Source organism: Gallus gallus, chromosome 9 (genome assembly GCF_016699485.2).
Source record: "Gallus gallus isolate bGalGal1 chromosome 9, bGalGal1.mat.broiler.GRCg7b, whole genome shotgun sequence".
Taxonomy (NCBI): domain Eukaryota; kingdom Metazoa; phylum Chordata; class Aves; order Galliformes; family Phasianidae; genus Gallus; species Gallus gallus.
The window spans coordinates 10,598,821-10,616,087 of NC_052540.1; the positions used below are offsets into that span (position 1 = coordinate 10,598,821).

General features: G+C 38.6%; 2 long non-coding RNA genes across 2 annotated transcripts in view; both read left to right on the forward strand.

The window, feature by feature from the left end:
* Positions 1 to 1,910: 1,910 nt before the first annotated feature.
* On the forward strand, positions 1,911 to 5,689 carry LOC112532996. Its single transcript, XR_005862408.2, has 2 exons — positions 1,911 to 5,206; positions 5,400 to 5,689. It is a non-coding gene; the product is annotated as an uncharacterized LOC112532996 (long non-coding RNA).
* Positions 5,690 to 12,855: 7,166 nt separating this feature from the next.
* LOC101749016 overlaps positions 12,856 to 17,267 on the forward strand; it is a 563,751-nt gene continuing 559,339 nt past the window's right edge. Inside the window, exon 1 of the long non-coding RNA XR_006930943.1 lies at positions 12,856 to 17,214. This is a non-coding gene — a long non-coding RNA (uncharacterized LOC101749016). The remainder of the gene's footprint in view (positions 17,215 to 17,267) is intronic.

Here is a 17,267-nt window from a genome sequence, read left to right on the forward strand (position 1 = left end):
GCATAGCTGTCTTTAAGGGAGCTCTTTCTATTAACAGCAAACACTCAGTGAATGAGAGGGCAGTACTTGTACAGTGCATGTCCACAGTTACATGCATATGGCAAAGCATACTTCAGCTTTTGGTTTTGAAACTCATCTCCCACTAAGGCCAAAGCCCTGACATCCTTACTGCCGTGTGTCTGGGATTTTGTTTCAGCGTATGTCCAGTCTTATCTTATGAGCTGAACACCTTCAGTATGTATATGTGCAATTAGCAGTTTGTTCTTGCATGGGTCTGTCAGGGCTTGGGAGACATTCGGCATGTGCATGGGTAGGTTCCCCTGGCTTGATTTTTCTCTGTGAGGAACCTGGTTCATATGCATCGGCACTGCTCTGCAGCCAAGCCCTCATCTGAAAGTAATTGAGTGGCTCTCTTCAAACCTGCCTTGTTGCCCCAACCAAAACATTAGTGTGAGCCCAGTCCCTGACAGCTCACTGCGGTTGGCTCTCTGTGGGCTGATTTGCGTGCTGTGTTGACTGAGTTTCCTCTCAGCTCTAAAGACTGTGTATCATTTATCTATTTTTTTTACAGGTGTCATTATGCAAATTATGTATGCATACAAATATAAACACATATACACAAATCTTACGTGGATAAATATGTAAAAACAAACTTCAATTATACCTACAAACATCCATGTATATGTATATATTTGCCATAATATATTATTGCAAAGGTATTATCTCCACAGTTGATGATGGTCTGAATGCCATTGCAGCTACTGTTATTGTCCTTTGGTTGGAGTGATACCCGTCCAGCACTGCCCTTTATTAGAAGATTATCCGAACTTCTCAGTTATGCAAACAAACAAAAATGTATTCTGTAGGTTTGTTACATTGGTCACAATGTGAAGTGCATTTGTATGAATTGAAAGCACATGGGACTGCAAGCTATAGCTACATTACAAGTTTCCAAGGATATACTGCTGTCAATGTCATTTTTTTTAGCAAAAGTATCTTCACCAAACCTCAAACTACACCTCAAGAAGCCAAGAAATAATAATGGTGGTTTGAGGCATGAAACAAAGGATGGTATTGTTGTGTGGAGGAAGCAAGCACAACCTAGGTAGGTAAAGCATGGTAAGTCCAGGTGCAGTCTCACATCAGTGCCTGACTGCCTGCATTCCATTGGCTTCCTTGCTGCATTTATTTCTTTTCCTATGAGATGCCAAAGCCCCAGCCATGCTAGAGTGTGTGTCTAAGCAATGAGCTGCTCTGTTGATTAATCTGCTGTCGCTGTGGAGCAAATTGCTTGGCATGTTTTAGCTGTGACAGGTGGGTTTCTATTAGCCAGTGTTCACGTAGCTTGCACTATCCATCACATAAAGAATCATGTCATGTCAGAGCTGCATTGTGATCATGACAAGAAGACAGATCAGGTATCGTATAGGGGAAATAAAAATACATGCATGGTGCAAATAAAAAAAATCTTTAGGGTTTCTTTGTTTGTTTGCTTTGTAATTAAGAAGACACAGAGATGCAGGATGAAATTGGGAAATAGAAACTGATAACTGAGTTAGAGGGACATGGTTTTCATCCCAGAGGTTTTTACAGAGTACACAGGGATTAACTGAGTTGTTGAAGCTTGTACTCTCTCTTGCTAATTAAGCCTAAGTTCAATACAGAATAATTGCTTGTGCATTGCAGGTAAGGTGAAGGAGGGAACTCGTTGCTGTTGTGCAGTTCTGCAGCAGGCAAGACCTGAGCTGCATAAAAAAAAGCATTTATCTATGGTAATGTTTTTGTCACCTTTTTGATACTTTAGAAATATTCCTAATTCACTGTCTTCCAGGTAGAGAAGTTATTTCTATTATATAAATGATATTAAATATGTATATTAAAATGTAATGTCCTTTGGACAGTTCTAACTTGTGGGATGAAATGGCAAGGCAGATGGGGAAAATGTCTGTGGGAACAGGGGAGTAACTGGAAGATAAGTGAAAAAAACAGGATCTGACTATTAAAGACATCTGGGAGGTTTGTATGTCTAAAAAATTTGGGGATTTACAATCACAACATGCTATAAAACTGGAGTTGCAAATCAAACTTCTCTTACTTTATATGCCTTGCAGGGGGAGTGAGCCATGTTTTGTGAGTCAAACACAGAACAAAATAGAAACCCCCAAAACACCCCAAGCACACTGGGAAGTCACCCAGAGAGAAGAGATTACGTTTAGAAGAGCTTTTGTTCCCAGTGAGCTAAAGATATTAATACGCATCTGGTATACAATGATATCAGCATACTGAATTGCAGGAAGAGCAGGTTATTGGGGAGTCAGGATCTGTTGTTGAGATTTGTTTGTACTCAGTATTTAGCAAAAAGAAAAGGAATATAATTAGAAGACTGTGAACTGGGGTAAGAGTTGTTTCTTCTAAAGAAGAAACAATGAGGAGAGGATGTCTGCTGAAATAGTCTCTTCATGCAGGCAGCTCAGAGATGTCCACGGAAGGAAATCTGTTCAGTAGCCCATAATCGCTCTGAGTTCCATGTAGATGTTGATCTTTTGTTCAGCTGATTTCCTTTTGGTAGCTGTTTTCTGCTTTGCAATCAAGAGATAGAATAAACGGGACTCCTGCTTTTCCTTATTCTTATCGAACGACAGAGGAATCTTAAGGCCAGGTGTTGGTGTATGCTAGTTGCTCTCCAGGGAACAAAAGCAGCAAGCAGGTGGAGACAGAATGGTTCGCTTCCAAATGTTTCAGAGTTCTTGGGCTTGGGATGTGTTACCTCCTAGCTCAGTTCGACGCAAGGTGGTGGCTTGCAAAAGGAAGCCTCCCATGGCAGCCTTCAGCCAGCATAGCTTTACCAGGCTCCCGTTGAAATGAAGTGAGCGTTTAACTCAGATGATAACTGTGTGTCTTGTGGGTTCCTTCACATCTCCAGTCCGGTTACTGGGAAGTTTTCTCCTCCAACCACCCTTTGACTGTCTATAAATAAGTGTAACAAAAAGGGTACTGAGTACTAATTCACAGTGAATCACAGCTGAACAGTATGATCAGGTGAATCCCATAAAGAGAACTGACAGTGTATTCAGATCGGGTGTTTGCCATTCAAGGATCTGCACCTCTTATGATCTATTTGGGCCCATCTTTCTCTAGCCTTTAGAAAAGACTTCTAGAGTCTTGCTGGTTGTCTTATTAACATGTAGAGATGGCTAACTGGTGAATCACAGCTTCCTTTAAGTAGCCCCTGACATCTGTAGCATTTTGTCAAAGTGTAGAGGGAAATGAGATGAAAGGCTTAAAATGCTGTGTGGCTTTTCCAATTTTAAGTAATGTCAGACATTCTTTGAAGTAATTTGGCCTCTTGTGAAAAATGTTCCCTGTGTTCAAGGGCATCAAAACCAGGCAGCCCTCCTAAAAATAGTACATACTTATTTGTTGAGTTAAAAGTTTCACAGGTATCCTTTTTATGCATCCTACTTTGTTTATCTGTGAAGGTGCTCATTTGTTTGTTTTCCTTGCAAGATTCCTGAGAACGTTCTTATACTTCCAAACCACATTTCTCGAATCTGAGTATGGGAAGGGGGTAGTACATAGATTACTTGCTGAATATACTAAAACTCAATCATATTTAACTACTTTATGAAGTCTGTTTAAGTTTTGTAACATTTAACTACTTTAATTCTAGGCTAGATCCTCTTTTCTGCTAACTTGTTTTCCTAGTGAAAAAAGAGAAAATAATAGGTGCATTAATTGTTAGTTAAGGTAGCAGGCCATGGTGAACCTCTTAACATTCTCCTATTTTATGAGCATAAAACTTCTATTTTAATAATGCCTTGCAATAAAGGATCTTTTCATGGCAGCTAAATGATGTACAATGGTAATATTTCTACAAGAAAATTAGATTTTGATATTGCCTTGGTTTTCAGTGAAACAAAAGAATTTGTGAAGAACTTGAAAGAGAATACCACTCATCATCATGGACAGCTGATGAAGAAGACGGAACCAGGGAAGAGTGGTTGAGATTCTTTTTTTCTAGTTAAAGGAAGCAGGAGATGTTCTTGCTCTAGCAAACAGCACTGACATGATCAAGAATCTCTGAAAATCCCTGGAGAGATCTCTCCAAGTGAGCATTGAATTAACTTCCTTTCCTACTGTTCCACTCTGTACAAAAGAAGTCCTTCCTTCAAAAGTCCTTGGAATACAATGCTGTGTTTTGTAAGCAGAGTCCAGAAAAGCACAAACACCTCTAACAAAAGAATAGTAAATAATGGCTATTTCTACTCTCATTACCCTGGGCTGCACTTCCTCTGCTATCAGGTACCATGCTGAAGTACAGCGCAGGTCACTGTGGCTTAGGCAAAGCTGTGTTGGTCACACGCTTATGCTTACATCTGTTTTATCCATGCAGTAGTGTTTGAAGATAAAATAAAACTGTGAAAGCATACAGTGTTGTCACATGTATGCATTTTTAAAATCAAGTTGAGTTTCCCTTAGCGTTATGTTATTAGTCAGTGCAGCACTCTACCAGTTCTTGCAGACTGGTGTTTCTAGACAGTTGTTTCAGAAAGAGCAGTACTGGTTGCTACTGCACAGAGACCATGAACAAGAGATGTGTGTAATGTTTAAGTGCTAAAGTTGTATTTTATTAATGATTTTTCAAGAACAGGCTCACATACATCAAAGCAAAGCCTGGGCTTGATTATGATGCTGTTACAAGTCTTACTTTTAATGATATCATAGTAGCTTTAACAATAATATAATTATTAATAGAAGTAATTAATATGGTGGTAATGTCTAGGCATTGCAAGGACCTAGACGTTTCTCCATGAAATAAGAAAGCAAGAAGGTAATCTTGACCCAGAGAACAACTGTTTAGGCAGAATACCATGTGTGGGTGGATGAACAAAAGGTGTGGGAAAAGGTAAGAACAGAATGAGCCCTTTTTGCATTGTATGTTGCTGTTTGCTAGTCTCACTATTATGATTTTGTACTGTCTGTAGGCACTGTGACAGCAGGGAGGCAGGCATTCTCTTGCTACTTTATGATTCAGTAAGAAAAGGATGAGGTTCCAGAAGTGAAGGATGTAGAAGAGATGACTTCAGTTGGTGCACAAGACATTTATTTCAAGTAGCCGTTTCAGGGCTAAGACTTTGCCCACCATCTTCACCCCCTGCAGTACTCTGGTTTCTGAAACTTCAAGCCTGCTGAGCAAGCCTGTTAGGTAAGTAAAGTGCCATAAGTGGGGCTTTCCAGTAAACTGTGGAAATCTCTTTGTTAGAGGAGTGGATTTTCAAGCTTCATACTACACGTACATTTATTTACTTGCAAAACATGAAACAGGAAAGACTTCAAAGCCTAATAGGAGAGGTATGATAATATTCCACTCTGTTTCTTCCTGCCTTTACCCATTTCAGGTTTCACAGAAGGAAAATTCAGATGTGTAGACTCAGGGGAGCTGGGGAGTCCTCTGCAAAGTGGACTTGAAAATACTTCTGCAATTTGCTGAAACAAGTAAACTGAAGTGCAGAAGAGAGGCTGAGACGTGGCAAGGAATCGGTTAATCCTGAAATGTAAAATATGTGAAAAATCTGCACTATTTTGATTTTTAGCATATATGGTATTGCTGGGTTAGGTTTCCTAGGGTTTCATATGTACAAAAAAATCACTCATCACAATACTGTGAAATAAATGCATTTACATGCCATACCAGAATCTGATATTATTTGCCTGTACAGGGTTTCATAAGGTGGACCTCTGTGGAAAATGACTTAAGACTTCCAGCAGTAACTTCTCCTTCTCTCTTGGAAGAGAAAGATATCCTTGTGCTCTTGGTTCTGTGTATTCTGGAGCTTTCCTGTCAGCTTGAGTGGATCAGAACAAGTCTGTCTCCATTGATCAGACTTCTGAAGATTAATGCTCAAACACTGAAACTTTCCCCACGCTGCACTGCTAAATTGATGCAGCAAAACACTTGAACACACACAATCAAACTGAAGTTTAAAACAAGTCACACAGAATTGAGTTTACCTTTGTATTAGTTTAAAATCTGCTTGAAGACCATTATCTTTGTGCATCCTTTCAGGAAAGCTTTATTAGGCACCAGAGGAAATTATTTCTAGACCAGATGTAACCTAAATACACTCCAGGATTGCTGCCCATTAGTTTTTGTTTTTAAAGACTGGAATAGAAAATTAAGTGCAAATGAAATGTTTAGGAAAGTATGACCATAACTACATCAATCTGATTATGCAATTAAATGGCCTTTATAATAATAAAAAAAAGACTGTGCTCTCTAAATGTTAGACATATGCCAGTAAACCAGTTTTACTTTCAGTTGCTGAATAAGAAGCGTGGGAGCGCATTGTTCCATTTCATTTTCTTCTCTGCTGCTTTCTGTTTAAAGTCAGACATAGCGAAAAAAGAGGAGCTCCTCAGTAAGAGCTGTAGTATGGTTTGTCCTTGATTTACACAAAGTCAATGTTGCTGTTTGAAACAGTCCCTCAAGTTGTTACTTTTAAATGTTAGCTTTAGCAACTCTAAAATTAGTTTTAGCTTAGCATGGTAACCAGGGGTTATTATTTTTCCCCTTCAATGAGAGGGAGTCTGAATATCAAATTCATACACTTTGGTCCTTCTTTGATTAATGAACAGGCTCTTTCAGTGTGTGGTTTAAAATGCACTTATAAAAATGAATTTTACAGCATTAATTTAAAAAAGTAATATATGAGTATGGAACTCCTGTTTCATCTTCCCAAATTAGATTAAAAAGGTAAAGATTAAAAAGGATTGTTCTGGAATTGTGTGCAGAGAGTAGAACTGATTATAATTCTTCTTTAGTATTTGGAACTTTGATTATGACCGTTTTCTTAAATTTCACATTTCCATTACATATTTCTCATAACCTTTAAATGTAGTTATGGTGCAACAAATGTATATCAGATTCAGTGCACTAATAGTAGATGAAAGATGTGCTATTGAAAGCGTTATTTTCCCCAAGTACTCATATACGGTCACTGGAGTTCCCACGGATCTGTTCCACAGAGACACTTTGCCTGTTAGTGGATAAACAGACATTTTTTCCTAGCAAAACTGAGAGAAATCTGCCCTCCAGGAAAGCAGCTTTACGCTTCCTATAGCACTTGTTCCTATAAAGCTCCTAGAAGGCCCCTACGAAGCCTTCAAGAGCTAAGAAACCCATTTCACAATGCTGCCATAACACTGCATTTTTATTTGTCTCTTTTCATTTAACATCTCTAGTAAACATTGTCAGCGAAGCTGCAAATTATCAACCAAATGCCATCTGGAACAATCGGTCTTTAAATGTGACTATTTAAAAATGAGGCGTTAAGCCATGCTGGATAATATATGATCCCTGAACTTTCTATTTTGGTTTGCTAATTCATTCATAGTGTGCCAGTCTGCTTACCCCCAGCTGCATTCAGTACTTTGAAGGGAGGGCTTTACTAGTTACTTTAACACATACTGTTATGTGTACAATGGGCCATAAAGTGAAATGACACTGAAGCTGTATTTTTTTTTTCTTAGAGAAAGACACATTTCCATAAATACTTTAAAAAAAACAAACGCATGTTGTTCGGGGGTGAAAAGTCAGTTCCCTCTGCCTCTATGACTTTTATTCCATAATTTGAGAGTCATTTTTTTGAGGGAGAGTGGAAGGAAGCTCACTGCAGAAATGTGTGCTAAATGTCTAGTGACTGTGGCACCTGAGCAGTCAGTTCTCATAACATCAGATGGGCCCAGACGAGTGGCAAGATGTGTGCAGTTAAGTAACATTCGTAGGTCTTGATGTCCAGGGGCTTCAGAAGCACTTGAGAAGGAGATTTGAGCAGCTAAGGGAGAATAGAAGGTGTTTATTGTTATCCTAGCCGTGTCCCCTCCCAGCCTCCTGCCCGTCCCCAGCCGCTTGCTGTAGGAGATGTGGTGCAAAAGCTGTCCAGAATGAGCCGAAACAGTATTCCAGCCCCTAATCCAAAGGACAACACTGTATGGGCTGCTATGCAGAAGTTAACTCAGTCCTAAAATGTGTCGTGAAATCTACAGATTCGCAAAGGCTGCTGTTACAAGTACATAAGGACTGTATTTTATTTCAACAATTTAAGTCTCTCAGATTTGGGGAATAATGTTGTCTTTTTAGGAGACGTGATAAACTGACCTCAGTTGATGAGTAGATTATTGAACGTGGCCTAATTATGATGGTGTGGATGGGAATTGTTTTCTGACTGGTTGAGAAAAACTCTGCGGGGAAAAAGCTATGCAAGTCTGTGGTAACCATGACAGGAGGGAATGAGTGGAAGTTAACTCTTGAGAATCTGCTCCAGGCACTGAGACAGGAGCTGTCTGAATGGAAGAACTGAGATGTATTTCAAGTCACTGAAAAGATCCAGTCCAGCTAAGAGCAGGCACAGCTTTTTGGGAGAGCCCTGCGGAGAGTGAGCTTATGTCTGTTAAAGACATACATTAGTGCCTGCAGTATTTGTCTTCAGTGGAGCAGAATGTTTAGTAGTTAAAGCACTCCCCATAGAAGTTACTAATTAACTCCTACCTCATCAGCCTGAAAGGGGTGTCCTATCTGAATGCAGGGCTGCTGGGGGGTCCTTAGGTCTTCTAGAGCTGACACCTGCACAGTCTCTCTTTTTGAATTGGATTTAGTTACGAAAGTCCTCATCTATGTACCCCAATCTTCTAAAGCCCCTTGCACATTTCGTCATGTCCTCAGCACGTCCTGACTTTTGTGTATCTGTGCTTTTTCTGTCTTCTAAGGACCTTTGGAGATGCTTTTTCCTACCCTGCCTTCACAGTATTTTGGGGAGATAGCCGGGTAATTAAGGAGTACTAAATCCTGGGAGATGAAGGTTGGAAAGGGCTTTGCGCTTCTTGCAAAACAAACAGACAAGCAAGCAAAAATAAAACAAAAAATGCCCTAATCCTCTGTTCCAGGTTACAGAAAACGAACACAACACAGTGACTGGCTGGGGGCGAGGCACGGAGCTGCTGCTGGATGCAGTATCCTCAGATGGCCTGTTGTTTGCTCAGTGTTTCTCAAAGCTCTGCCTTGTTTTTCAGACAAGAGTAGGGATTGAAGGCCACATCTGCATTTCCATGCTCTAGAATTGATTCTGATAACTTCACATGTGGGTTAAGAAAAAGTAAGGCTTGAAGAAGTGCTAAATACAGAATTTTAAATTTTGGCTTGCAACATTTTCTCCTTTTATAATTTTTTTTAATGTAGCATTCACAGAATGGAAAATATACTTTCTTTAGCTATGAGAAACACCTTGTTTCTTAAATAAAACTTGTTTTCTGTGGACTTTGGTGTGCTGTAAGCCCTTTCCCTTGCTTTCCATCATGCTGCAAGACAGGACAGCAGAGTTAAGGTTAGGAGAAAAGAATGTTAACCGGTCAAACGGCTGCTGAAAAACAAAACCTTTAATATTATAATTGACCAGATATTCTTGCTTTGGATACGCTAATTTGGGTCTGTCTTACCTACAGGCACAATTTACGGGAAACCTTTAGGCTTGTAGTCAAGCTGGAAATCACAGCAACCTTTACAGAACTGGCAGAATCAGCCATGGATTAAAACCTGCCCTGAGAGCGTGGCCAAGTAAGCGTCACCTTCTCAGGAAACCAGGCTCACCTAACCCCTCTACAGGTCTCCTCTGAACTTCACAGTTTCTTTGGATCACCCACCACCATCACCATCTAGTTCTGTCTGTGTTCTTTGCCAGACCTGAAGCTGTATGCAAAAGCTGTCTCTCTCACATATTCAGACTCCCCCAGACTTTAAATGCCAATTGAAGATATGATGCCTCAGTATTACATTTAGTCGATATACTTTTTTTATTGCTTTGCTTTGATTTTTTTTCATACCATACGTGTGCAAATATTTTTTGCTCTGAATAGGCAAGTTGCTTCTGGTAATGTGTTAGAATATAGTTGTCTCCTCTGCTGTCTAAAATGAGCTTATCCTATATTGGAAGTATTACAACCTCTTGTCTGGTAAAAGCACATTCTATAAGAAGTTAAAAGCGGTAGGAAATTAAAGTAAGGAACAGGTGCCAAATAACCTGACCGTACTTTTTGCAGTTATGAATAATCTCCTCTTCTCTTTCCTAATGCCTCTGACTAAAAAGGCTTATTTAGTGTATGTGCCTCAAACTGTAATATAGTGCTTCATTTCCCTCATAATTTCTGAAGCTGGGAGCTAAAATAATGTTTTTCTGGGCCTTAGCACATTGCTTGATCTTGCAAAGTCTATTTCATGGTCTGCTAGATTCTAATGGAGATTGTTGGTAATGAGATAACATTTATTTATATAAAAGTAAATTTACTGCCAACTGCCTAAAACTTACAAGCACTTGAAATAACAGGTTATTTTAAGTTTTAAATTCATTTTATTAGTATGTAAGAAAATATACGGAGGTCAACATTTGAACTCCCTAAAAACAACAATGCGGTGTATTTAGATGTCATAGTATCAAGACAGATAGGCTCTGCAATCTTTTAAATGAGTCTGTATATAAATGTTTCTGTTGGAGCTGCTTTTATGTTTGGAGCTTCTGCTTCCTAAGACGTGAAAGTCATTTGGCAATAAATCTTAAAACAGATTCAGTAAAACCAGATCTTACTTGTGTCTGTTAATGTAGTCGACCTTAAAGCTTAACCCTAGGCAAACAAATGTGAAAATTCTATAGATGCACTTGAAAGGCTTTGAGAATGACCTTGATATTAGATGTGTTAATAGCATTTCTAGCAGAGAATCTGCAGTAGGCTTTTTGCCTAGAGCCACATTGTAAATTATTGCTGCATTGCAGATTACAGTTAATTGTTCAAGGGAAGTGGGGGAAAAATTATCATTCTGAATTCCCAAGTGAGATCTTCGGTACATCAGTGAAGGCCAAACTGAAAAGTCTACTGTGATAAAATAGATGCTCTACAAACCAAAGAGAGAAAAAAAATTGTTTCCCTAAAGAGCTCATTGTGCTCTGTCCGTGTGCGCTGTCCGTGCCTTAACTTACGGGATGTGTCCCTTCAGCATGCACATGGTTCTGTCTGTTTAAGTGATTGTGAGATGGACCATAGAATCATAGAATCACTCAGGTTGGAAAAGACCTTAAAGATCGAGTCCAACCATGACCTAAGCATACTACCCTAACTAACAACCCTCCGCTAAATCATGTCCCTGAGCATCACAACTAAACGCATCTAGGGATGCTTCAGTTCAAATATTTTGAGGGTGTTTAATTCAGGTGATGTAAGTGTGTGAGTGCTGAATGATATCTAGAACCATATTTCTCACTTTTGATAATAAAAATCACATTAATTTTGTGAACATGAAACAAGTTAAGCAACTAGACATTGAAAAATCTTTATATCAGCTTTATATCAGCTATGCATCCACAACAGGGGAAAAAGAATATCAGGAGAGGTCTCTCTCCTGTTCACAAGGTTAGTAATTGGATTATATATTGATTTTTAAATTAAATTCTTCATGTATGCAACAGAGTGATACTGTAATGAGTTCAAAGGTTTAGTGAGTTCAAGTTTGAAATTGTGAAGCCATGGCCTAATTGTGTGGGTGTACAAAGCTGTACAAGTAATTATTTAGGGGATGGCACATTGGGTATGCACAAACTACTTTTGAAGGGTCAGAGACTCTTAAAAATCTTTACTATCTCTGTTTTTTTGTTTTTAAATCTTCATATCCAGAATGCTGTAAACATTAGTGATTAAGTGCAGTGGCTTCAGGCAGAAGGAAATGCAGTACCTAACCTTCAGAACCCTCTCCAAGTTTGTAAAATCATAGACTTACCTAAAATAATCCCTTTTTCTTGTTTTCATTACTTAAGAATCCAAGATCATAGGGCTTTCCATTGCTATGAAGCTGTCAGTCCTTACCATACAGGAAGATCTACTTTGAATCTTAGGTTTTATAGCCAATGGTTTGAAATGAGTAATACGTTTTTGTTTGAATCAATACAAAGTAAAAGCAATGTGGAAAATAATGTTTTTAAATGGTTTCATAAAAAGTTTATAACAGAAGCAGATGGAGCAAAAATAGGGCAAGCTTTGCCAGCATTATAGGAGGTGGGATTTCGGGTTTTGCAGAGGTATGCTTTATCTTGTTTGCTCTTTGTAAATCGTGTTAGGCTGAAGTTATACAACTTCATAATTTTTTTTTCCTGGAGGGAGCATTCATTGTTGGTTTTTTTTATTTTCCTCTTTTTTTCTCTTAATTAGCTTGGCTAATTAAGAGAGAGCATTTGGATAAAATACATTTAGTCTGGAATTAGATAGCTAGGTTCTCTTTTTCTACCTACAGTACTCGTTGATGAGCAAGATGGAGATGAGACTTTAAAGAAGGAGATCGTAATCCGTGTTCAAGTATTTATATTAAATTCAGGTTTATGTTTTAGGAAAAGTTTTAAAATAGATGTTCAGGAAATAAGTTTAAGGAAAAAATCCCCCTTGATTTGTACAGATGCTACTGGGGGATGTATCTTGTGCTCTTCCCTTGCCCTTGTAGCAGTGAGAAGCCAACATAACACTCAAGAAGGTTTCAAAAGGGAGGCTGAACCAGCAGATTCAACTGAGTTTACTCCTGCAAACTCAGCTCTATATTCCGGCTATCATCCTCACTTAGAAACTGACGAGCCTGCAGTTGTTTGGTCAGCCACTCCATGCAGTGAAATTGAAAACTGAGGAAAAGTCATGCTTATCCAACTCCGTTTTTCTGATTAAGTTCCATGAACTGGTTCACTTTGCACCTGCATTCCAGTTCACTTCCCATCACTGCAGAAAAAGATAGGGATGGGTGGGAGTGAAAAGGGGTTATAGGTCCTGCCATCCTGGAACCAGCTGAAATGTGCACAGATGGTTGGCTAGAAGTTAAATTAGGTCTCTGCTGGCCAGTTTGTTTAATTATATCTGTGATTGAGGAGATGCTGCTCATTCCTAAAATATGTAGCAGTGTGTGCCTCTGTACCCAGCACAACTGTCTGCCTACCCTGGGCTGGCAGGGTAGATCTTGAAACAAGTTGGCACTCTGCTTATTCCAGAATAGCTTCTTCCATGGAGGCTAGGTTTTTACTGAGCGTCAGGAAAAAGCTAAACTAAACAACTAAAGCTTTGAAACAGCTAAGTATTTGCGAAGTATTTTTCTTGAATGTGGGTTAATATCAGAGCAGACTTATTTTGTATGATTGTCCATTTATCTTCTGATTTTAAAAAAAGGATCAGAAATATCAGTTCCCTAGGCACTTCAGTCAACTAACTTAAAGCATAACAAATCTGGACAATAAGCACCATAATTAGTGTAGGAAGAAAACTGCTACTCCCAAGTATCTAATTCAATAACTATGAAGAACTAATGATTAATAATTGTACCATTGCATCTGTGGCATGATTGCCCTTCAGCACTTTTAAAACACAAAACCAAAAGCCTCGAAGCACGTCCTGGGGGTCAGGCCATCTTTTTTGAGTCAGTGAGACAAAAACACAGAAAAAGTGCAAAATCATTTTGTTATTTATTCAGAATTGGGCCAGCAAATTTCAGCTGTCACGCTGCATCTGGTAGCCAGAGGCAGTCTCCTGGTTGGCGGATCTCATAGAGCATGGACCAAGAATTGCACCTTGGAAACCTGCAGGTAGCTCCTACATGCTATGGAACCTATGCAAAATGTGTTAATGATCACTTGCTCTGCTTCAGATTCTGCGTAAATTCTGTCTGGGTTGCTGTCTCGTCCTGTTTCATTTTGAAGATGAATATATGCCCCCTCTTAAGATTTGTAGCAAGCTGACCAAACACTGTCTGAAGAAGAAAATGCAGGCAAGTTAATGTGTAATATGAAGAATTGTCATATTGCTTACAAAAAACACGCATGAGAGACTAAGCATATGGGATCAGCAGTAGAGGAAAGAACATCATGTACACTAAGAGGTATAGCTGTACCGCTGACACAAAATCATTTATGTCATATCACCCAGGCTAGCACTATAACAGCCAGGACTCAGTCATGCTCCTGATTTTTGCAACAATAAATGGCATTTCAGATTTCGAGTTTATTTTCCATCATGATCATGATAGACAGCTCTAAGTAAGGGCACAAATCCATCTTGCCAATGTCAGTAGACACTGAACTGATACAGTATGCCTAAAGGTAGAGATTTCCCAGAGGTTAGCTGTGGGGCGCACTCCACTCCAATATCAGTCAGTGCACCAAAGTGAATCAAGGGTACTATATTGCTGTTAAATTATTGAATTTTCAACTGAATAAATTAATTCTTTTTTTTTTTCCCACTAGAAGGTTGCTATCTATTATTAAATTAGTTCTGTATTCAAATTCTGCTTTGCAGAAACACTGTTTGAACGTAATAGGGAAATGGACTCCTGTGCAATCTATAAAACTCTTCTTAGTTTTACTGGATGGAAAATATTATAAAAATGTAAACGATTAATCGTTTCTCATCATATACCCTGTTTTTTTTTTATTATAAGCAAGTGGCTTAAATATTTAGAGTGCAGAATTAATAGGCTGGAGCATACTAAAATATTGTCACATACTTGACAATTCTAGAAACAAAGAAGTTGCTGCTATGTTTAAAATATTAAGTATATATTTTATAGCTGAAATTAGTGCTTTTCAAAGTAACAGATTTTCATATTTAATCAATAGGAGAACATAACTTTATCTGGAAAGAGTATGTTTTAAGAACTGTGTCGCTTTACTCTGAGCATTACATCATTTACAGAAATATTGCATGATTGAAGATTCTTTTAAAAAATGCAATTTTTCTAATAGTTTAATCAATTTTGGTTGATGTCTGTTCTCAAAAACCACAGAAGCGTTGAGAGCCGTTATGGTAAAATATTAATAAGAATGCTTTCAATCTACTGTGCATAGACAAGAACTGTTAGCTCGAGAGGAAGCTGTCAAAACTGTGACGTAGTACAAGTGGTAGCTAAACAAAAAAGGGAGTGCTAAACAAAACTATATGCAAAGCAGAACTGAATTGACAATTCTATAACGGTCTCTGTGTGCATGAAAGCCAAACTGAAAGTTATGGATGAAATTTAAAATAGCAGATCTGGGACTGTTGTAACTGTTGTGCTGAGCTACTATCGTAAACGTTTCATTCAGTTCAGCCTTCCAGGGTACCACATGATGAAGTTTAGGTGCTCTTACTGCATTCAAAGCTGCACTCTCACCTAGGTCGATTACTCTTGGCAATGTTGCCAAGTCTTGTCGAATCCTAAAAGGGAGCAGCAGGTTTAGGGAAGATGAAGTGTTAGATGTGAGTAACTCCAGTGGATATTGGTGGATTTAGAGTTTTTTGTGAAATGTAAAAGGAATGTGGAGTGATATCATGTCTCATGATTCATGTGACTGTGAAGAAATGAGCAAGAGAACAAGGTGCACAAAAATTTGAATGTGTATGCATCAGATGACAAATAAGGCAACCCTCTGTTGCTACTCAGATTCACTGCTCGTCTGTAGTTCAGTAAAATACTTAGCACAAACATTGAAAAGCTTGATAAATTTGGAATTTTTGGACCTTTTACTATTCCTGTACTATTAAAACTTTACAGAGATTGGGTTAAATTCAGCTCTACTCCTCCGCCACCTTATATATATGTTTTATGCTAACTCCTTGATTTGTCAACAAATTTTGAGGCCTCATTGTACTGTGTTAGATAATGACTACACACCATTCTGTGCGATAAAGAGTTTGAGATGACAAAGCTTTGGAAGGGGAAATAGAGATGAATGGCTTGTCCAGTGTTGTTCAGGAGACTGCACTTTTGTCCAGGTACTCTGTAGCTTGTATGATTGGGTTGTGTGTTAATTACTTAATAAATTCCAACTCTGTGCACTGGAAAAAAGCTTTGGCCACTTCAGCAAAAAATACTGAATCCGTATAAAAAACTCTACAGTTTCTAATAAGATTTTAAGTTGACGAGTTAGCTTTGTACCAGCTAGTTTATGCTGAATGGACAATATCTTGCAATATCTTGTCCTTCGTAGCCAGAATAAAGTTCAGAATAAAGTCTAAAGCCAGCCTGAATTTCAGGATTTCTGCATTCGGTGACTTGAAAAATGCAACTGTATAATGCATAGTTCAGATCCACAAAATTCTTCTTACAGGCAATAATTAGTGGAGAGCACTTTAAGCACTTTGTACACAATGGATAGCAATTTCAGTTTTCCGTGTATATTGTAATTTTATGAAAATAGTTTTGAACTAAAATCATGACATTCTTATAAGCAAGTATTGCCTCAAGTAGCATGAGAAATGACAGAATTAAATTTAAAATGTTTTGAAGCAAAAATCCCAATATAGTAATGGAGAAAAAAGCAGTTCAGAAAAGGCAAGAAAAGCAGTGCGCAAAGGTCACTGATATGTTTTGGTTTAAAAATAACTTGCCCTTTTTTGAGCACAAGGAGAAAGGAAGGCAGTATAAAGGCATGTTATGTCACTGGTTTGACTTATGGCATGGTCACAGACAACAGCATGAGTGCAACTTGTGCCTGTGGCAAACTACAGCTTGTTTCAGGAGAGGCCTGGGCTGGTACTTCTGACAAAGTTCTGTGTAATCACTGTCATGGACTGGCTGCTGCAGCAATGTGGGTAAGGCAGGGGCCAATGGTTTGATTTCACCATCTCTAATTATCATGAGATCCTCCAAGAATGCTTTAAAGTGACTGATTCATGAATATGGAGGTGTGACTAGTGTCCAAGTACGATCTCAGTTTAGCTTTGAAAATTGTGTAGCTGCAGCTGCCAGGGAAATGGCTGTGAACGTGCTTACTGTGCATCTTGAAATGATAAACTGGAAGAAAAATAAAGGATTCATTTTAAGGCCACTGTGAAATCCTGATGCTTATGACACACAGTAATTTCTAGAAGCATTGAATTTTGCTTCAGTACTAATATACTATTCTGTGAAACTTAACACCTTGAAGAATTGGTTGTGTCCTAGTTGCCCTTGTCACATTTCCTTTCTTAGTATAATTTAGCTAAGCAGTCTAGCTTCTAATTTTCTTTTGTTTCAAATAGAAGTGTGAATGTCCTCCAAGATATGATTGAATGGGTCTCCCATGCAGGAGAGATAAGAGGCCTGGCTACATCCACCTTATCTGGAGGAATAAGTCTTCTTCGCAAAAGAACTAAGGCTTCATGCAGTAAGATCTTGCAAAATAAAACACAGTAAGTTGTTGGAGCTCATATATGGGTATAGTAATGTGAGAGAAGTCTACACG